A 23,577-nucleotide genomic window follows, 5' to 3' on the forward strand; every position below is an offset into this window, starting at 1 on the left:
GGAGCTGTCAGATTTTGACAGGTCCATTGGTTCCTATGGGCCAAAAAACAAAAATTCACAAAAAATTAACGAAACGTCAGATCAAAGCCAAATCAGGTTTGCATATGACTTAAGGGGTCCTCTAACGAATCCAAGCATTTAGAACCGTTTTGGACCCTTCTAAGACACTTTTTAAATTGAAAACAAAAAAAAAAACGTTAAGCGAAGCAGGGGACCTAAAACCAAAAACGTTAAGCGAAGCATGGTCCCAAAAACGCTATGCGAAAATCGCCCATAGGGAAAAACATTATACGAAGCACAATCTGCCTCTGAAAAAATAAACGTTAAGCGAAAAAAACGTTAAACGAAGCAAACGTTAAGCGAGGCACCACTGTAACTAATTTTCACAATTCATATTAGTAATGGATGAGGTGACTTGCCTCCCCCGCCCCCCGCACCCAAATGCTAAGGACAAGAGACTCATCGGGGATGTTCTGGATAAGCACTAATAAAAGTAGGCAGTGGGAAGCCATGAGATGTGTGCTATGATTTGAAGCCCAAATGCTGTTCTAGCTCAATGGAAGTCCCGCCATGTGTGATAAGAAGGCCCACTACATTGAGGACAAGGTATACTGGACTTTTAAAAAGTTTTGTTTGTTGTTTAGTCATTAAGTCATGTCCGACTCTTTGTGACCCCATGGACCAGAGCACGCCAGGCCCTCCTGTCTTCCACTGCCTCCGGAAGTTGGGTCAAATTCATGTTGGTTGCATCAGTGACACTGTCCATCCATCTCATCCTCTGTGTCCCCTTCTCCTCTTGCCTTCACACTTTCCCAACATCAGGGTCTTTTCCAGGGAGTCTTCTCTTCTCATGAGATGGCCAAAGTATTGGATCTGTCCTTCCAATGAGCACTCAGGGTTGATTTCTTTCAAAATGGATAGGTTTGTTCTCTTTGCAGTCCAAGGGACTCTCAAGAGCCTCCTCCAGCACCACAATTCAAAAGCATCAATTCTTTGGTGGTCAGCCTTCTTTATGGTCCAGCTCTCACTTCCATACATCAGTACTGGAGAAACCATAGCTTTGACTATGTGGACCTTTGTTGGCAAGGAAATGTCTCTGCTTTTTAAGATGCTGTCTAGGTTTGTCATCGCTCTTCTCCCAAAAAGCAGGCGTCTTTTAATTTCATGGCTGCTGTCTACATCTGCAGTGATCATGGAGCCTAAGAAAGTAAAATCTATCACTGCCTCCATCTCTTCGCCTTCTATTTGTCAGGAGGTGATAGGACCAGTGGCCATGATCTTAGTTTTTTAATGTTGAGCTTCAGACCATTTTTGGCGCTCTCCTCTTTCACCCTCATTAAGAGGTTCTTTAATTCCTCCTCACTCTCTGCCATCAGATTGATATCATCTGCATATCTGAGGTTGTTGATATTTCTTCCGGCAATCTTAATTCCGACTTGGGTTTATACAGCCCTGCCTTTCGTATGATGTATTCTGCATATAAGTTAAATAAGCAGGGAGAGAATATACAGCCTTGCCGTTCTCCTTTCTCAAGTTTGAACCAATCAGTGTTTCCATATCCAGTTCTAAATGTTGCTTCCTGTCCTACGTATACATAATATACGTAGATATGTAGATTTCCTGTCCTATGTAGAGATTTAAAAGTTATTTACAAGATTTTTACTGCTTCCTGCATTCCAAATGTGAGCTTCACCATCAAGAACAGGTCCAGAGCTTTTTCCTGCATCATCCTGCACATAAATGTATTGCTTTTGTTTTGCATGGAAAACGGTACATGATAGCCAAGAAGTCACATGAGGTTACAGTGGTGCCTCGCATAGCGAGGTTAATCCGTTCCGGATTAACCTTCGCTATAGCGAAACATCGCTGAACGGGACAAAAAAAGCCATTGGAATGCATTAAACATCGTTTAATGCGTTCCAAATCGGCCCAAAAGTCACCGTTCAGCGATGCTTCCGGGGTCCGGCAGCCATTTTCGCGCCCTCGGTAAGCGAGGGGAGGGCGCGAAAACGCTGCGTGCGGCCATTTCGGGTGTCCGGCAACAGCTGATCGCCCAAGGGCAAGAGGAGGAGGAAGAAGAGGGAAGGTGTGTGGGGAGGAGGACGAAGAGGGAAAGGGGGCAGACGCACAAGCGCGCGCCACTTCCTTTCCTCCATCTGCCTGCCTGCCTGCCTGCGTTCCTCCCCGGCGGCGGCAGAAGAGGGAGGAGGAGGAAGAGGGAAAGTGTGGGGGAAGGAGGACGAAGAGGGAAAGGGGGCGGACGCACAAGTGCGTGCCACTTCCCTCCCTCCGCCTGCCTGTCTCGCCGCCTGCTTTTCTCCCCAGCCAGCATGGCCCCGCATCACTCTCTCGGCGGCGGCGGTGGCTCCTTCCGACTGGCCCCCCACATGGAAGATCGGTAAGCGGGTTTTGCCCATTGGGGCCGACGCTATGCCTCCGCATTAGCGATCTCGGAAAAGGGATCGCTATGCGGATTCGTCGTTATACGGTGCGCTCGTAATGCGAGGCACCACTGTATTTTCTAAAGAAATGTTCTAGTGAGAAATCTCAGGGCAAAATGAAAAGGGGATTAGTCCCCACCACACTTTGCAGAAAACAGGAAGCCACAGATCCACTCCATACAAATCTTACTTAGGGTGTGACTACACAGTGAGGGAAATGCAATTTTAATCACATTCATTTGCTGTGAAGTTGCTCTGGGGAATTCAGGTTTCCCTGTGTCTCTCTGCATTAACTGGCCACACACACAGAGAGAGGAAGCCTTTTTTTTCCCAATAGACCAGCAGGTGGTGCAGTTAAAAGGGAACTGCCTAACAAGAGGAAGAAGACTTGTAATCAAGCATTCCTAATCTTATTAGCTTTGATGTGAACTGTAAAACAACAACAACAACAAAAAAACCAAGAGGCTTTGTCCTTACTTGGTTTTTTTAAAAAAGGAAAAGAAAAAAGAAAAATCTTGCCAACTGGGCTTTGATTGTGCAGTTTCCCATTGTGTGCTAGCTTCCTCCTCACTGCCCACAGAGAGAGGAGAAACTGTTTTTAAAAGGGGGGAAATGTGTGTTTCTGTGCATGTGGCCCCCCCTTTCCTCACAAGGCAAGAATCAAGGGGGAAGGTGTGTGTGCATGCATGGTTGGTATTCACTTTTCTGCATCAGTTCAGGTGATCACAGAACTGAACTGAAGTGAACGGATCTAATTTTTCAAAACCCAGAAGCCCTACAGGCAGAGTGGAAAAAACATGGATTTGCGGGGCAGGGGGAGGGACTCCAAGCTGATTCACATTCCCCTCTGCATCATGTAGTCAACAACAACAACAAAACAATATTAATCAGCCTGCCCCAAACCCATACTACTTACAATAATTTTTCTGGAACAAATGCAGGAACAGGTGACACCTTTATACACCCACTAAAAATAAAACAAAACAAAACAACAACATATAGTGAGCTTTCGATGATAATGCATCTTCCTCAAGCTATGCACCGATTTCTCATGGGCAGCTCGAAAAATTATTTGTATTTATTAAAGTTCCAAAGTCTCACGGCTGCTGCTGGGGGCCAAGTCTGCAATCTGCAAGAAGCCTGGATGGTGCGGAGAGTGTGGCTTCAGACTCATCTTCAGCTGGTGGTTTGGAATCTGTGACCCATCTCTAAACAAAAGACAATGTTTTGAGACCTGTTCCTGCCTTTGTACTGTTTTGGGGACCACATGGCCTTTTCTCGAATTTTTCCTGTGTAGTCATAATGTCTTTGGGCCAGTCAGCACCTTTCAGCCAAACCTATGCAACAGAGTTAGTTTCAGCACAAAATGAGGGGAAGAGGGAGCAATGTAAAGCACCTGTGCACATTGCTGATGGATATGAATAATGAGAATAATGACATTTTGCCACACAATATTCTCACAAGGTGGCAATCATGTTTTGCTCTCAGCTTTAACTGATCTAAAAAATATATGTCAAAAGAAAGCCCTACAGATCTCTGAGAGTGCGACAGGAATCTGCCACAAGTGAGAAAGACAGATTGATTGATTGGTTTATAGGAGAAAATGCATGAGAAATCAAAGGCAAATTGTTGAAATGGTGACATTTCTTCTAGACATATAGGCTGGACATTTTATCTGAACAAGAAAATATCCCAGATAAACATTATCAGGTTTATTAAATATAAATCCAATATGCATCCTTCGCATCTATCACCACCCCACTAGCTGCTGTTGTGTTTCACTGTTATGGACTGTGTTAGAATGGGGGATGAGATCCACAGCAGAGCTTGGATCCCTCTACTTTTCGATGACACCATTCAGAATGTTGGCTGTCGTCTGCCTGACTGTCCATTGCTGAAGGTGCATAACAATCTTGAGAAATAAGAAGCTTGCTGACTGCTCACCTGCAAGGAAAAAAGAGGGGAAGCTTCCTATTTCTTTTTAATTATTGCAATCAGCAGTGGTTTGGGGGGGGGGGGCTTTCATAGCATCACTGATATGCTGTGTCAGTTAGCAACAATTACAAAGAAACCAGCACCTTTCCCTCCCTTGAGTGAAAAGGAAGCTTCCCATTTCTCGAGACTGTTAAGCAGCTTAGGCAAAGCACAGAGACAGGAGGGGATTTTTTTTTTATTTACTGTATTTGTTTTCCTTCCTTTTAAAGGCAAAGAAATTTGGTCTAGAGCAGTGGTTCTTAACCTTTGTTACTTGGATGCTTTTGAACTGCAACTCCCAGAAACCCCAGTCAGGACAGCTGGCGGTGAAGGCTTCTGGGAGTTGCAGTCCAAAACTCCTGAGTAACCCAAGGTTAAGAACCAGTGGTCTAGAGCACCGGTTCTTAACCTTGGGTTACTCAGGAGTTTTGGACTGCAACTCCCAGAAGCCTTCACCGCCAGCTGTCCTGACTGGGGTTTCTGGGAGTTGCAGTTCAAAAGCATCTGAGTAACAAAGGTTAAGAACCACTGGTCTAGAGTATGCTAAACAGAAAGGACGTGGTGGTGCTGCGGGTTAAGAAAGAAAGAAAGAAAGAGAGAGAGAGAGAGAGAGAGAGAGAGAGATCACTTGGGTAATATGGAAGCTCTAATTCCTTGGCTCATTTTGTAACTTTTGTCATCTCTTTTGTCTGAAGTACCAAAACATTTTATTGCTTGAGATGCAGGTGAAAATGGCGAACCCTTCCCTATTCCACAGCTGAAAAATTATTCTTATTTTAATGTTATTAGAAATATAGGATCCTATAACATTCTTGAGGATGCAGAACAAGCTGTATAGTAGACACTGTTATGTCCTTGAACAGAGAAGAACAGCTAGGGCCTTCCAGGGTTATTCCACCCAGCCACCACCACACCTGCATCTGCTGCCTGCCACCACATGGTGAGCAGCAAAGGAGCCCGGGATGGCCCTGGATGGCCTGAGGATACCACCCCCTACAGGAATAGGGTCAGTGCAGGGCAAAGGGTGAGGGGCTGCTTGTCAGAGGACCTGAGGAACAGAGTGTCCAGTCTGGTTCACCAGCACAGTTTAAAAGAAAGGCGAGCTGAGGCTTGGCGCCTTGGCTTGCCAGATCATAAGTCCCCCTGCCCGCCCACCCTAGTTGGTTGCATTACTTTTCTGTGCTCACAAGTTGATATGGTTATTACTTTGTTGGGTTGCTAGTTTTATATGTTCAACTGTCACAACTTGGAAGGCATTTTCAGGCATTGGAAGGATCCAACTGGTTGTTGGACAGCAGGCGGCGACCTGCATGTCCGTGTGGGTGAGAAATTCCCACATAGGAACCTGGGTGGGGGATCTGGATCTGACCCAGCTCAGGGGGGGGATTTGCCCCCACCCTAGGAGGCAGAGGAGACACGGAGTGGCTTATGTCCGTGTGGCCTCCCAAGGGAACTGCCACCCCAGATGTCTCTCAAGGAGACAGCGGATGGCATCGGGGGGCATTCGGGTCCCCCAGTGAGGTAGATCCAACCCAATGCTTGGCCAGGATGACTACTGCTGTGATCAATGAAGTTGTGGCCTCTTTTTCTCCAATTATATTGTGTGTGCCAGTTAATTCAGTTATTTAAGAACCAGCCAGCTTAGCAGTAGGCCATCAACAGTGAGATGTTTTGTGACTGCATTAGAATTGAACACCTATACCTGCCTCACACCTGAAATATTTTGCATGTATTTTGAGCTGTAATCTTTTCCCCTGCCTTTTCCTAAAAAAAAAAAAAAACCAAAAACCTTCAACTTGAGAAGGAAGGGAAAAAATTAAGAAGAAAAAGGAGAGATGCCTAGAATATTGTCTCACACAACATAAAAGTTTAACATCACCACAGTGAGAGTGGAAGCATTGCCTTTTCTTGTTACATTCCGACTGCCTCTTTTTCAGGCTTAGCAGTGCTTTTCAAAAGCAATCCAGTCACTTAGTGAAGATGGCAGCACCTAACCACCCACTATTGTAGGCAGCCAGTAATAAAACAGTCCTCATCAGTCTTGTCAGATGCTATAATTGGGATCCATTTCATGAAGGAGGAATGTTGTTCTTAAAAAATAAAAGTGGGGAGAAGATGTGCAGGAAACTGACATTATCCCCACTGAGGCCTGGTTCTAATATTGTCCATTAATCAACAGCTTCCACTTTAGCAAAAGGGACAGCTGACATCAGCTGCAATCTAAATGAATGCACGATAGAGCAAATGGAATCATAACCGTAAGACACACCCTCTAATCTGTTCACTGGCAGTTTATGCATGGTATGATAGATGGGAGGGACGTGGTGGCACTGTGGGTGTGCTGCAGGGTCAGAAGACCAGCAGTCGTAAGATTGAATCCACGCAACCGAGTGAGTGCCCATCGCTTGTCCCAGCTCCCGCCAACCTAGCGATTTGAAAGCATGTAAATGGGAGTAGATAAATAGGGACCACTTCGGTGGGAAGGTAACAGCGTTCCGTGTCTAAGTCACACTGGCCACGGAAGATTGTCTTCGGACAAACGCTGGCTCTATGGCTTGGAAACAGAGATAAGCACTGCCCCCTAGAGTCGAACACAGCTGGACAAAAATTGTCAAGGGGAACCTTTACCTTTACCTATGATAGATGGGGGCATTTGTATACAAATACGAATACCCCCACACAGCTGGAGTTAACAAGGGCCAAGCCCCCTGGGGCCAGACCATCCATTCACCCATCCACTGCCAGCAACAGCCCAGCTCTTCCTTCCAATCATTCCAGAGTGCTCAGCCGGCTAGCCACTCCTGGCAATGGGAGGGAACACGAGTCTCTCTGCCAGGCTGATGAGTGGCTTGCCGACTAGGCACTCCAGAGTGATTGGAAGGAAGAGCGGGGCTGGCGGTGACAGCGGATGCATGAGTGGACAGCTGGCCCCAGGGCCAGACCTTTGTTAACTCCAGCTATGCGGGGGTATTAGTATTCATATCTCTAGTATCAATGCAAAAGAGGGCACTTGCATGCATAGATACATTCATGTAGACCTACATATGTACATCGGTACAGTCTTGGCTCTCATTCACATTGATACCAAGCACACTGCTACTCAGTAGTGCATCCTATGAGCATTTAAAGTGGTACTCAGTTATGGACTCAATTCTACTGTTTCCCTCCATGTGTAAAGATGTCCATCTAAATTGCACATATCCCGTGTGTGTATCATAAATTGTTTTAATGTACTGTTCACAACTCAGAGCAATTGGATGAAATCCTGTTGCAGTTACCTCAAAAGGGGGGGGGACTTCTAGAAGCAAACAGCCGTTATTCTAATCTGTATACTAAGTAGAATGACTCTGCATGCAATGATAATGTCTACAGATATTTTTTTTAATTTGTAATAATTTGCTGCTAAAATTATACCATCTGAATAACTGAGCAATGGGATGTTGCCATTATCTCAGACTCCAGAACACCAGAGAGTACATACAGTTCCAACAATTCCCACTGTTTTACTTAGAATCATTCATATTTCTTTGTGTATGTCCCTCAAGACAATATTTGCAACTCTTCTCTCCCTAGCACAAAATAATCCTGATTTGTGAAGTGACCTGGGGACAGTTTATGAGTACACTTTAGATCTGAAGTCAAATGCTCCAGAAATTGGAGTAAAATTAAATTTTACTTTAATATATTGCTTCATAGCTAGTCAGGCTGTACATATAAACAGAAATTAAAACCACTAGTAAAATCTAATAGTTAAAATGTAGCATAAATACATGTAAATAATCAGAAATGCATAAAATAATAAGTATTCTTAAGCAAGCATCAAGTTGTAAGATTAACTTGTAGAGATTGTGAATCAGACAATTAGTTCTGTCTTTCCAAGGCTCAGTTAATTAATTTAGTGGTCCTATAATACTCTATGCCAAGTAGCAGGGGATTTGTTCTTGATCCCAGTTGTTAAGGGTTTAAGATATTAATCTCTCAAATCCACATACAAAGTGCATTCCTTTAGAAAATATGTCCACCATCTTAGATCATCCTGCTAGACAAGACCTACTTGTACCATGTTGGTCCATATAATGTCTCTGAATTTCTTTCAACTGCAATGAGTTCAATTTGCATTTATTTAAGAACTGTCTCAGTTCATGTGAGCTAATAAGGGACAGATATGGGGGAACACCTTCCCAAAAGGCTAGGAAAAGCCTTAGTATATGCTGTCAGAGCCTGTGCAACTAGCTACGTATGCCATGAAACTCTGGATGTCAATGTCATGTAGTCTTTTAATACTACGTTCGTAGGTGGTCTCTCATCATCTTCTGTGGAGAAATGCTGGGGAACTGTCCAGCTTAGATATAATTGTGGTATCTTAGCTGCCCAAGAGTCCCGTGCCATTTCCTAATGACCAATGAACCAGGGGTGAGGACATTTGGTAAACTATCTTGAGTCAAAACAAAATGCCTGCTTCCTTAATAAAAGTACCCATCGAGTACTGTACTACATGTCTCAGATCACACTGTGGCCTTGGAGGTAGATCTTGACATATCTAGTGCTCTGGGTATGAATTTATGTTGGTCAGATTCCAATATTGTGATATTGGAAAGAGTTCCTTAGAGCACCAGAAAAAGCAATTTTTTTCACCTAACCCAGAAGAGAAGCAATACATATCACTGGCATATACCTCCACTGACAAGAGCTACAGATTGTAAGTGATGTGATACTGTTCCTGAAATTCTATATGTCACCCCAAGCTATTTATATGAGTTGGTCTGTTCAAGCAAATTCCTGTTGAGCTGCTATTTACCGCCTAGAGTGGACGAGTAGTCCAGATAGGCGGGGTGTAAATGAATGAATGAATGAATGAATGAATGAATGAATGAATGAATGAATGAATAAATAAATAAATAAATAAATAAATAAATAAATAAATATTTGTATTTTTTCCTCCTTTTCACAAACACTAAAATTTTGATTTTGGTGTCATTTACCTGGAGGTGTTCCTTGGCACATTAAGTGGCTAAGGCCCTCAATACTCCACCTGAGTATAGAATAAGAGGATTGTATCATCTACATACAAAATTGCTGAAATATTCCTGTCTTTTAGATGGGGTGGAAAAAAATCTTGGGGATGGATGAGGAGACTATATCATTAAAATATAAATTAAGTAGACTCTCTTTCTACTTAAGAAAGTAGAAAGGGATTGGGTCTGAAAGATCACCATCAGAAGTGATTCCTACTCATAAAGTGGTATTCTCATAAAGTCCTTGGAATTTCCTTAGCAACCCACAATCTATATTCAAGGATTCCAATTTGCTCCAAATATAGGGTTGAGATATGGAGTCAAAAGCTGCTTTAAAGTCTACAAAAACCACAAAAAGTGAGTGGTAATGGGGAGATGCATATTTCCCCACTAAGTACGTATTGCAATGAAAAGCAGTGGTCAATTGTGCACCGGCCATAGCACTATCCTGCTTATTCCTTTGCCAAAAGTTTCTCTGAGGACACTCAACTTTCTAGTTTCTAGGGTCTTGCGTACAATTTACTTCTATATCTAGGGGATTAATAGGACGATGATTCCTGCAACCTGATTGACCACCTTTCTCGGAGATAGGTAATACAATGGCTTCAGCTCACTCTGAGGGGAATTTCCCAGATCTCTCTACAGTATAAAAGTAAATAAGGCAGTTAATATTGGGACCCACCAGTATAACTAATCAGTCAAAAGGTCCGGTGGGATGCATTGCTGTCAGGGACCCTTTTACACCCCCCACTTTTAGTTTTTTTTTTTTAAAATCTGGTATTATTACTTTCTCACAGGTGACAGGGGGCCAAGAAAGTAATGCTTGGCTGTCCACTTGCAAAGAAGCACAGACCTTCTCATAAAAAACCAAGGAGCAGGAGTGTAGTCCCCATTCCTGCATAGAAATAGTTATGTCAGCTCATGAATGCTGGCAAAATTTAGATCTGTCATTACTGTCAAGAGCATATGCCAATTCAGCCCACTGATGCATGGTATACTCAAGCTTCTGTTCTCAAATTAACTTTTTACAATGTGCTGTGGTAAAGAAAATACATCATTTTTTTCTTTTAAAAAGTTTTTTTTTTTAATTTCCCTTTTAAGCTACCTGCACTCACCCTCAAACCAGGGGTTGCCCACCCTACTCCCAGGATACCTTGGTCTGGCTTTCCATAAGAGGGAAGGAGGGAATGCATTTTAAAATTCTTACTTTAAAATATGTGTTTGTAGAAAGTGCATGCGCACTTGAGCACTTGTCTAACTTTTACTGATCAGTGTAAAAAAATTAGGAATTGAGTTATTAGACTGAGGGATGGAAATCCTGTTCCCTAATGTAATAAATTGTCCAAGAGCAGGCCCAACAAATCAGCGGGGATTAGGTGAGTCAACTTCATATGCTCCAATAATTCAAATGGCCTGCTCTATTTGCAACTCACCTTAATGTAGCAAGTCATAATTAGGGTAGGCCTGATTCAGCAAGCCATACTCTTATCTCAGTGCTGTCAAGTAGAGGTGGGAACAAAGCCCAAAACAAGCGAGGAAATTCATGGAAAATTACCAGTTCATTGCTTTGGATCGATTTGGGTTCATCCAAAGTAGAGAACCCAATTTTCCTGAAGCAATGAATTTTGAGGTGATTTATGAACCTCCTGGGTCGTTGCCCCCCACAACCTCACCCTGCCTCCTTGCCAGTTCCCCTGCCACCTCCCTGCCCCATCCTTGTCTTCCTCTGCCTAATAATCATAATAATCAACAATCATTGTAAACAGCAGCTGGCTTCTCTTCCAGCAGCCTAGCTTGCCCTGTATGCCTATGTGCCCACTGATCAGCTGATTGGTAGGCCACAAGCAGACAGGACAAGCTAGATTGCTGGAAGAGAAGCTGGCCACTGTTTGTAAAGATGGAAGAGGAAGCATGGGAAGCTGCAGAGGCTGCAGCAGCAATGGATGAGGACAAGGTAGAGAGGCGACGGTGACAGCGGGAAGGGATAGAGGCAGGCTGTGGCCACAGGCTGACTTTAAAAAAAAAAAGGCCCAACAACTGATTGGTTTATTGGTAAACTTGCTGGAAATTCATGGTTCATGGTTTGTCAACCTTAAAATCCACAAACAAAGACAGACTGCCATTTTGGCAGTTCATGCCCATCTGTAGTGTCAAGTATTAAAGCTGCTCCTGCCCTTCCATTATGTTAGCCCCTACCCTTCCAGTAGTATGAATGGGCTATAAGCACCACTAAACAGAGCAAAATTATTAGATATTTAAGCCTCACAATAGCTTTAAGATAATATGAACTTTAATGGCTAGGCAAAAAGCCCATTTTAATAGACGAGCTAAACTCATCATAAGAACTGCTAAGCTCAAATCACATTTAATTTCCTTCACATAAACAATGAAGAACATATAGTATAACACAGGCTGTCTTTGGTGACAACATTTCCTCTATTACATAGTAAAAAAATTCATTTGACTTCCCCTTTCTCCTCCCCATTCCCTGATATAAATGAGGAAAAACACAAGTCTGCATTTTATTCAAATGACAAGTATACCGATTAATAAGTTATGCATTATTCAAATGCTCTTCTTTCCTCTTATGTAGCTAGTTATTTATATGGATGCATAATTAATGGAATGTCTTTATCTTGTTTTAACAACGGTAGCAACATCACAAAAACACTGCACATCTTGGTTATGTATAACCAACATTGTCTAGAGGGAACCATTTTAATTGTATATTATCAAGAGACATCCAACAAAGACATCCAACTCATAACATTTGTGCAAAATATTTCATACATGTTGTGCTAAAGAGAAACAAGAGATTCAGTAGTAGCTCACACACAAGTACAGCTCTATATGATGGAACTTCATAACTTATTATCCCACAGTGAGTTACAACTGAACACAGTGAACAGCTTCTACTGAAATGCAGTGTATTTCAGAAATGCTGAGATGATAACCTTATTCTATCTACAGTGCCTGTTTTATTTCTAATGTCTCATTACCACATGAACATTCTCTGCAGATGAACATGCAAGTGTTCACTTACCCCAAAAAGAAGAAAGAACAGAGTAGAAAAGTGTGTCTACTATTTGAGTAACTCTTCATAAAGTCAACATCTGCCGTATATAGTTCAGTCATCACATAGCAAATATGTCCATGAGAACTAGCCCACAGGGCTTCCTTGCTTGTTTCCTCTAAACCAGTGGTCCTCAACCTTGGGCCTCCAGATGTTCTTGGACATCAACTCCCAGAAATCCTGACCAGCAGAGGTGGTGGTGAAGGCTTCTGGGAGTTGTAGTCCAAGAACATCTGGAGGCCCAAGGTTGGGGACCACTGCTCTAAGCTGTTTAAGCAGCAGCAAACAAGTAATCAACACAACACAAAGAGGGAAAGTGAATTCAAGTGCCTTTGGCCCTTATGGGTCAGACTTAGAGGCTCAGCAGGGCATTTCCTCCCAAGAGCCATTCAGCCCATTTGAGTATCACCTTGAATTCAAGGGGGCTGGCTTGTTGCCCCCCCACCCCTGGCACACTCAGCCTTCTCTCACCACCACCTCTATTGCTGGCAGTGACATTAAAAAGTACAATCAGAGGCTACCTCTGCTGCTCACAAATTGGGAGGTCAGTGGGTAGGAACAGCTATGGCCACTGCAAAAGAAACAGGTGTATTAGGAAGAAAAGGTTTTGTTTCATGAGCAGCAGTGGGCTGAGTAAGTTGGAGTAACTCATCCAGCCCTCTGCATACTTATGCAGTTGATACCAGTGCTGTTGCCGCTCACCCTAGCTTTCTCATATTCTAGTGTTGCTCACTGTGGTGTTTAGCTTCAGCTTTTGAAGTTGCATATTGTGAAGAGGAATAATTTTCCCCCTAAAATTGCAAGGGAAACGATGTGACAGGAAACATAAAGACTGAGGCGCGTATTAATATGCTTTTTCTGAACAGGAAGTCTTAGCAGTGTAAGGAATATGGGGCCATGCCCATCGGTGGCTGCTCACAACTATGGATCTTCCTTCCCAGAGGGGCTAGCCTAGCCCCCTCTCTGTTTCCTTCTGCCCATTTTCCCCCTAAATTAATCAGGACTTTTGTCTACTGATCAGGGCATTTAAAGGTAGGCCTTATTTGGCTATTGTTTTATTTTTCAAATGACTTACACTGATTTTAAATAGTTTTAACTTATAGTGTGTTTTAATTTGCTTATTCACAGCTTTCATTATTGAAATTTATTGTGGCTTGTGCTTAAAATGTACACTATATGTTACCCTGAGTCCCGCGAAAAAAGCAGGAAACATACAAACTTACACAAATTATGAGGAACCCACATTGCTGTCACATTTTTTAATGTATATCTATTGGGGGTGGAATCAAGATCAATTTTATACTGCCACAAATACTGTCATTTTCCCAAATAATCCCAGGAATTCTAGCTGCCATTGTTATTGTTTAGCATTCTGCAGTAGCATGACACTTTCTTCTGGTTAGTTCACTTCACTGCCCAAGGGAAAGTGTATGCAAACTGTTGGGATCTGTAGTATAGAAACACTACTTTCAGTAGCATGCATTTACATTCAAGCCTCAATAGAAACTTTATTTGTGGGGGTGTTTTTGTGTTTTAGCATTAAAATATACTTATTCTGTATCATTTTCAATCTTGATTTTATCAGCTTTTTGATTCACATGGAAGTCCTTTTAACAGGAAATAGGCACGATACAATGTAATGTCTTGTAATGCAATCCCAGTGATGTCTTCTCAGAGGTTAACACCACAAATAAAGTTTAATTAGCTGCTTCCTTGATAAAGGAGTCTATAGATACACTTTTAAGAACACATAACAACGGTATGCTATCATGTCAATTCCATTCAGTGTGGACTTGATTTAAATGAAATCAATTTAAACCACAGTTTAAATCATTGTAGGGTAGATAAAAATCAGTGATTTTAAAATAGAAAAAATAGGATTTAAACAAAAAACTGATTTAAACAACAACAAAAAACCTGACCATCTAATTAGCTCCCCCATGGCCATTACAATTACATCCTACCAGAAGTTTGGGAACAACATTTTAGAGGGTTATATAGTAGTTCTGAATCTGCAGAGTGTGAAATTGATGAATTGGACAATTTCCCTTAATGGCCACCAGTGAATTTGGTAGAAGTGAGGATTGGGAGCTGGCGATAATTGTTCCTATATATAAGAAAGTTAACAAAGATCTTCCATCGAACTACAGACTTATTAGCTTACTTAATATAGTATTAAGTAAACTGTACGCTAGACATCTGCAATGGAAATTAATCAAATGGGTAAAGACCCCTTTGAGTAGCGTATGGTGACTAAGGCCATTTAGGCTAGCAAAGGCCCCTCAGATCACTAAAGGATGACAGTATTAAAACAGAGTTCTTCTCTATTTTATAAGTCTTTACTATCTATCTATCTATCTATCTATCTATCTATCTATCTATCTATCTATCTATCTATCTATCTATCTATCTATCTATCTATCTATCTATCTATCTATCTATCTATCTAATCTTTATCATCTTTACTATTATTATCTTTACTATTATTATCTTTATTATTATTATTAATTTTTATTTATTTATTTATTTATTTATTTATTTATTTATTTATTTATTTATTTATTTATTTATTTATTTATTTATTTATTTATTTATTTATTTATTTAAATTCTAGCCATTTTGGAACTTGTTATATATTGTTATGAATTTGCTGTTTTGTTGACTTGCCATTCGTTTTGTGTATTGACTCAATGGTTCAATGACCTTTGGCTAAAATTTGAATAAAATTCATTAATACAACAACAACAACAAAAACCAGTGTAACTTTTAAAAATAAATTTTTATTTTTAAAAAATCATTTTTATCCATCCTGTATTGATTTAAACCATGGTTCAAATTTATTTGATTTAAATTAAATCCACACCAATTCCTTTTTAGGGTTTTCTAGATAGAATTACCCACAAGTGGATTGCCACTCCCTTTTTCTGGGGGTGCTCTAAGATGGTGCAACTTGCCCAAGGAAACACAGCTTGGCTTCTCTCATGAGATGCACATTGGGGAACTGAACTTCCTGCCCCTGGCTTTGCAACCAGATACCTTGCTCACTGAGCTATGATACTGGGTGAGAAATTGCGTCTTCTTCTTTTCTTCTTCTTCTTAACACAAGATGCACAAGATTTCAGTTCAGTTTCTATCTAATACTGAGACCATGTATTCTAGATTTTACCCCAGGTTTATCTGATAAATGATTTTTAAAACCTGAGTAATATCTAGAGTATATAAATAAATCTGTTTAGAATCCATTATATCAATGCTGTGTGTCAGAGAACCTTTTGAAGATTAATACCTGCTGATGGTTTAAACATTCTAATCTTCTTTAACGAACAGATATTAAATACAATGGGACAAACCTTGAGCACTATATGGAAAGTGTGCTTATACAGTAAAGGGTTTCTTTTGTATAAGCCTTTATATTTCATACACTTCAACAATCTCTTATAAGCTGAAGAAAAAATATTATTGCTGCCATTTTAAAACAAAAATAAAAAAGAAATTATTCATACACATTGTTATCCAAGCTTGACTTTCTTATGTCACTTTCTTATTCCTTTAAAAATGCTATCAAAATTTGAACATCAAACACGGAACACTGACAATTCCAATTGTGACATTTAGACCAAGATATCTAGAGACAGAAACAGAGGTCAACTAATTTCCCTTATGCTTCCTTCAGTGAGACCAACAGAACATCTGTTGCATGAACAAGTCTGGGCAGATTTATACAGTAAGTTGTATAACACCACTGTGGGAATTGCCTTCCATGTGGTCCAGTTCCATATGACCTTTGATTGAAAGGACCTTTATAAACAGGTTGTGTTGAGGATTTTTCCGAATACCTTATGAGCAAGGTATTTACATGGGAGGAAAACAACATAATTTCACCCTACATTCAATTACAGACCACAGGGAAGCCCTGCTCATGCTGATGTGACATATGTAGTAACATGAATTATTCTCTACTGGAACCATGAAATGTTTTCAAAGTCCAATCCTATGCTCAGTTTCATTATTTTAAACAGAAGATTTTCACAAAAGTGCAAGCCTTTGTTCCTTTGCTCTAGAGAAATGGTTCAGCACCTACTCCTACGCAAGAGTAGGGATGGAAAAGAAATTACTTGGATGCATCTTTGCCTATTGGAAATATCTATTTCAAGCCATCCAAAGCTGACAATGGGACAATGCATATTTTGCTCTGAAAATCTGTACATGCCTGGAACTTTTTATACCTTTGGGAGAACAAAAGATATGCACAAAGCCATTGGCATGTCTTTATATATATATACATAAAATGTGCATTACTAAAAATGTGTGACTTGAAATGTACACAAATGCTAATGTATGCAGAAAATGTATGGGGGGCGGCGGTTTGCAAAAGAATACAAAGAGATGTCCATGTGGGACAAAAAAATAAAAAAGGGAAGGAAAAGCAAAGGCAAGCAAGAGTCCTGTAAGCCAGAAGACAACCGGGATAGAACAAGGATGCTGGTGGGATTCTGACAAACATGAAAATGAGAGTGACAGTTTTTCATATCCATGTGCAGACGTTACACTAGGCACCATCACTTTTCCATCAGAGCTATTTTCTGACAGAACAACTCATTGCTAGAGGCAAGGAAGAATCCAAATCTGATATACCCACATGGAAGTTTTCCCCATGAGCTAGCAGCACAATGCCCAGCAAGGACTAATGTTCAGAGTTGCTTAAAGAAAGTTTCAAGGTAAATGTGGAGTTGGTTATGCAGCAGAAGCACCAGAGTAATTACCAAGAGCTCACCTTTCCCCAAAAAAACTGAGACTGCAAGTTTCTCTGAGTGTGTTCTGTACATTGCATTCCCACCATGAGCGTGTTACCCTCTCAGCCTTTTAGGTAAAAGTTTAGAGGACAGCCAGTAGAAGGAGGAATATTGTGATATGCACCCTTTTCCAAGCACTGCAAGGGACATTTCAATAGCAGCATTTACCCATAATTTATAAAAGGGGGGAAACCAGACCAAAAAGAAAATGAGGGAAAAAGAAATAGGTACACAGATAAAATGAAGAGAGGGCCAGCACATGAACAAAGATTTGTGAAAGAAAAAAAAAAAAAAAAAATTGCTGAGTAAAACATGGATTTTTTTTTCTTTAAAAAAGGAAGGAAGGAAGGAAGGAAGGAAGGAAGGAAGGAAGGAAGGAAGGAAGGAAGGAAGGAAGGAAGGAAGGAAGGAAGGAAGGAGCAAGCATTTGTTTTAGCAGGAGCTTCAATGTTTAGATGGAAGCAGTAAGCAGTCAAAGATTATGCCACAGTTATAGTCTCTAGAGACAAGCAGGATAGTGAAGTTGTAAATGGAGACAGAGAAGGGCAGGCAAGAGCTACTGAAAGAAAAGATAAGGAGTGGTTTATGTTTCCTATGAGTCTAAATGTCACATGCACTTTTCTTTGGTTGTGTTTTTATCCATCTCATTTTAAACAAGTGTTCTAAAGCAGAAGTTACATATCCCCTGAGACCTTTATCAGACATGCTGGCTGTACTTTGTTTTGTTTTTAATTCTGCTAGTTTCATCAAGTTACTCTTTAAGAACATACATTCTTTTTCTCTCCTTCTTCAGCCTATTATCTTGGTAAGATCAGTGTATGAATTTGGAAATTCTGTATAATACAATGACTACTGATCAAAACACAAGACAGTAAGGCCTAAGAGAGAGCTTGGAACTCAAAGGCTGAAAGCAAACATCAGTCACAAATTCATAGGGCTGGGGAACAGGAGAGCCTCCAGATGTTGTTGAACTCTAGATCGCTGCAAAGCTGGGTAGTGGTGAGCAATGATACTAGAAATAAGCCAACAGCCTCTGCACACACAGAGGTTCTCTACCCTGCAGTAAGTTTCCATCCCTTTCTATTGTAAGTATGAAGACAGCAGCGTCAACCTATATTGCATGGTCTTTAGTGAGGTGATATACAGTGGTGCCTCACTTGAGGATGTTAATTCATTCCAGCAAAATCGCTGTAGAGCGAAAACATCGTCAAACGAAATAAAAAAGCCCATTGAAATGCATTAAACCCCAGTTAATGTGTTCCAGTGGGCTGAAAACTCACTGTCCAGCGAAGATCCTCCATGGGGCGGCCATTTTCCATGCCTGTGCAGCGAGGAATCCGTCCCTAAGCACAGCGGGGGGGGGGCATTTTCTTCAGCCGGTGGCCATTTTGAAATCTGACAATCAGCTGTTTTTGATCATTGTAAAGCAAAAATCGGTTCCCGAAGCAGGGAACCGATCATCGCTAAGCAAAATTCCCCCATTTAGACCATTGTGAAGTGATTTCCTCATTAAGCGAGGCAATCGTTAAGCGGGGCACAACTGTATATAAAATGCCTTGAACATCCTATCACTGACACTTAGCAGCTGCTAAGTGTCAGTAGCAGAAATGGATGAAGTACAAGTACTGATGGTAGTAAAGCTACACTACATTGTTATAGCTACTAGATTCCACTGGAACTGTCATGACTCCATCCTGTTAAGTTCTGGGATCTGTAATTTGATGAATAACTTAAAATTCTCTGCCAGAGTACTCCCATGCAGTTCCCTGAACTACAATAGCGAATTTTAAGTACGAAACCAAGCCATGGATTCAAGCATTCCACAGAATATGACAACATTTAGATCAGGCCTGCACAACTTGTGTTCTATTAAGCTGGAAATGGCCTGCCATTTTACCTATGCTGATCCACTAACTGGTTAACTATACCCTTGACCGAAGAACGGTACACTCCTTCTATCTGGGATGGTCGTCCTCTTCCACCGAGCGCGCAGCTTCGGGAGGGACGCACATGGAGCGGTGAGGGAGGAAGGCGACACCCGCCTAGCCAGCCAGATCAGCCGAATCAACCCTGGCGATCAATGGGGTGACAGATGTCGCAGCCAGATCGCCCTCACATCCAACTGGTTAACTATTTGAGGCTCCAAGTAGCTGATCAAGCCTCTGATAATTTTATATGAATGCATGGCGGCAGAGTGGATGGGTGGCTTACATAGCTTGCTGTGTAACAAGTACTGCAGGCCTGGGCTAGGATCCAACACTTGATTCCACTGTTGCCACCAGTAGAACCAGAGGTTTCTCTTCCCAACCCTTCAACCATCTGCACTGAGACACTGTTTAAAAATGCATTAAAAGTTTTCCCAAGAGAATACACCCACCCACCCAAATACCATGTGAGTACCAACTAATTTCTAAATCGACTCCATTTAGAACACAGTTTATTGCAAGGCAAATGTAAACGGAAACAAGACCTGTGACACTGAAAACCTGCTCTAGAGGGTTTCTCGGCCCTCCAGATAATGATTTTGCAACATACAGGAGTCTCTAAGGGAAGCATCCCTCCTTCAAACTCAGCCCAAGCTGTGACAATCAAAGAAGTACACCATTGCTTCATATTCTTGATCTAAATTTACACAGAGAGAGCAAGAAAGTGATGTCCCTGATGCACCTATTCAGATGTACAGAGATATATAAACTGGAGATGGAAGGTATTTGTATACAAATATCCCCCACAGGTGCAGTTAATGAGGGTCCGCCCCCCTGGGGCCAGACCTACCACTCACCATTCTGCTGCTGCTGCGGGCTCCGCGCTCCCGTCCTATCACTACAGAGTTCTCAATGGATTAGCCAATCTTCAGCCTTGCAGAGAGGCTCATCATCCCGCCTTCTGCCTGGAGTGGCTAATCCACCATGAGCTCTGGAGAGATAGGAAAGGGAGCATGGAGCCTGCGGCACTGGCAGAATGGTGAGTGGTCGGTCTGGTCCCAGGAGGCCGGACCTTCATTATCTGCACCTGTGGGGGGGGGATATTCATATTCCTATACAAATGCTCCCCTCTCTAATATAAATTTGCCACTCATTGATTGTAGCATATCATCCATTATTTCTTTTGAATGCAGGAAACATGCACAGATGGTGGGATTGGCCCAGTACTGCATTATGACACCATGGTAGTGGTGCCATATATTTTGTGGAAACATAGTAAAAAGGAATGTACAAGCAAAATCAAAAGATGGAGCACCCCCAAATAAAAAATTATAACTACGAAATTAGACATCAGATCAGCACCAAATTTGGCATGGATGTAGAAGAAAGTCTATTCTTGCTCTGTGCCAAATTTGTGGAGAATAGTTTTGAGTTGTGATTTTCTTTAAAAAAAAAATCTTTTTATCCATACAAGTGTCCATACAAGCAACTCTCCTCTATACAGTTTTTACAAAAGAGATGAAAAACATATGGAAGACAAAATTTGCATACCTGGGGAATAAAACCTCCATTTTAACCTCTTTTGTTTCATCCACAGGAATTGGGCCATTGATGGCTCTAATTTAGACCCTTTAGTTACTGCCTTTTAACCCCTAAAATGTCTGAAATTGCTCGTTTTTTTTAATAACCTCTGAGAATTCCGAAGGAACTATTTGCATAGGATAGCATTCTGACCGATCAGAATGTATCTCCAGTCAGCCTACAGGGCAGGTGTCTGTCACTTTTAATCCTGCCATGGCCTTCAGTGTGAAAGAAAGCATTTAACTTCTTCCTGACCACATTTCTTAGGTTTTGATGGAAATATTTTAAAAGCTATTTTTAAAAAATAGATAACTCATTTAATCTGTAAAATTACTAATTTTATTTTCCCTTTGTGGCTTTGAATGATCTCAAAACACATTTTACTCAGTTTCATCTTGAGTTAGTTCACCCAGTTTATGGATCCACATGATTCCATATGATTTTTAGATGTTCTCCTTCCTAAACCAATGTCAGATCATAGATTGTATTTGCACCCACAGGCTACACCACTGAAATCATGAGTCCTTTGGAGCAAGGCTTGGCAGTGGCACAAAAACATGCATCTGAAGCACAAATCCACACAGGTCCACATGATTTTTACACAGGATCACCCTCAAACCACTTTCAAAACATAAGCCTCATCTGTGACCACAGACTACACCACAGATATCATGGGTTCCCCAGTGCATGGCTTTGCAGTGGTGCAAAAACATGGATCTGGTGTATGGACCGCCATGAATCTACATGATTGTGATGTAGGATCATCCCCAAACCATTGTCCAATAATTGGCCCCATCTTTGTCCACACACTAAAACTCAAAAATTGTGGGTCCTTCAGTGCATGGCTTTGCAGTCGTGCAAAAACATGGTTCTGAAGCACATATCCCCATGGATCCCCATGATTTTAATGCAAGATCATCCCCAAACCACTGTCCAATCATAGGTCCCATCTTTGTTGACAGACCACAAGATAGGAATCTTAGGTCCCGCAGCGCATGGATTGGCTGTGGCACAAAATACTAATATAACTCAGAGATGCTCATGGATGCACATGATTTTTCTGCAGGATCACCCTCAAACTACTTTACACTCATAGGCTCTGTTTGTGCCCATGGGCTACACCATAGAAGTCATGGGTTCCCCAATGCATGGCTTTGCAATGGTGTAAAAACATGGATCCAACATACAGATCCCCATGGATACCCATGGTTTTTCTGCAGGATCATTCCCAAATCACTGTCCAATCATAGGTCCCATCCCTGCCCATATACACCACAGGAGACATGGGTCCCTCAGCACTTGACTTTGTAGTGGTTTAAAAGCATAGATCTGATGCACAGGTCCTCATAGATCCACATGATATTAACACAGGATCACCCTCAAACTACTCTCCAGTGTGTGCATGCAAACCAACCCAGAGTCTACTTGACTTTTCATATGATCATCTGCACATATATACACATGGGGACTGCCCCTCCCTTTTTGAAATGCCTCCATTTTGACTGCTAGATTTTCTGTCTGGTGTGGGGAAAAGCTATATCAGTTTCAGGAAATCTGTTTAAAAGTTGTTATACCTAACAAAGGCAGAAAGATTTCCCACAAAGATGACAGGACACATTTCTATTTCTTTTCTACTCCTTTTGAGCTTTAGATTTAATTGTTCAGATTCAGGCACCCAGCAATTATATATTTTGACAGTGCATGATTTCATAACCTATCTGCATAAGCAACATGAGTACATAACCCCTTTCTAGAAAACACTCAGCGGCTGACCTTTGTTGCTTTCAAAAGTCCTTGATGATGATGGACAGAGTCTAACACACACCTGATTGAAAACAGCAATCAGATAACTTCCCTCCCACACACCTGATATTCTTTTCTGTCTTTAATTGTACATTATTGTTGACCTGCCTTTGAGTTACTCCTACATGTAAATGTATTCCTGGATTTCTAGCCTATACATTTAATTTTAGCATCTGTTGTCAAGTGTTGCTTCTTTAGCATTGTGCTTGGTATCCTGCCACATTCACAACTACCATATCTGCACATAAACATCAGGCCTGTTGCATACAAATCCTTATATGTTTCTATTCCATAATTTTTTTTTTACTAGCCTGCTTGCTTACACGTATCTAGACAACACTTACAACAATGTAAGTACATGCATTCTTATTTATAATACATTAACAATCTCAAACATTTTTCTTTGGTGCATATGAACATTTCTACTACAAACATACAAACACTTTTCCTTTCGGATGTGTCTAAGACTAGCATTTTGCAAGAGAAAAAAATGCTGCAGTTACATGCCAACTGTTATTCAACTGAAATGCCCTCAATCCATTCATTGCCAGAAGCTGAATCAATCCCTGACCAAACTCACAATTAGTAAGCAGCCTAATATATGAGATTAGCATTGTACTGTATTTTCAACATATAAGGGCTATTCCTCTAGCAATCTGGTAGAAAAGAAATTGCTTTCAGCAGCGACTTCAAAAGTGAATGAAATTTAGGTGATTTAGATTATTCTGGGTGATGGAAGGGTTTCTTACCTCAGCTATAAGATGCTTGACAGGTGTATATGAGATGTCTTTATCCATCAAGTCTGCAGCCTTCCATGTACCCACAACCAGAGTTAAACTTCACCAGAAGATATTGTGAGGTTAACTTCTCCCATGAGGCTTTTAGATTGGAAACTGGAGGCAGCTGAGGAAACTGCAGAATGATGGACAGGGGTGTAATAGAAAGGAACACACACAAACCTGGGCTAGCCCA

General features: G+C 41.3%; 2 protein-coding genes across 17 annotated transcripts in view; both read right to left on the reverse strand.

Annotated features, from left to right (window-relative positions):
* Positions 1-23,444, reverse strand: part of LOC144588279 (uncharacterized) — a 166,866-nt gene extending 143,422 nt beyond the window's left edge. Inside the window, exon 1 of the mRNA XM_078390753.1 lies at positions 23,355-23,444. The gene's annotated coding sequence lies outside the window, so the exon portion shown is untranslated. The remainder of the gene's footprint in view (positions 1-23,354) is intronic.
* Positions 1-23,577, reverse strand: part of PCDH9 (protocadherin 9) — a 1,094,858-nt gene that overhangs the window by 888,538 nt on the left and 182,743 nt on the right. The window lies entirely within an intron of this gene.

Source organism: Pogona vitticeps, chromosome 3, assembly GCF_051106095.1.
Source record: "Pogona vitticeps strain Pit_001003342236 chromosome 3, PviZW2.1, whole genome shotgun sequence".
Taxonomy (NCBI): domain Eukaryota; kingdom Metazoa; phylum Chordata; class Lepidosauria; order Squamata; family Agamidae; genus Pogona; species Pogona vitticeps.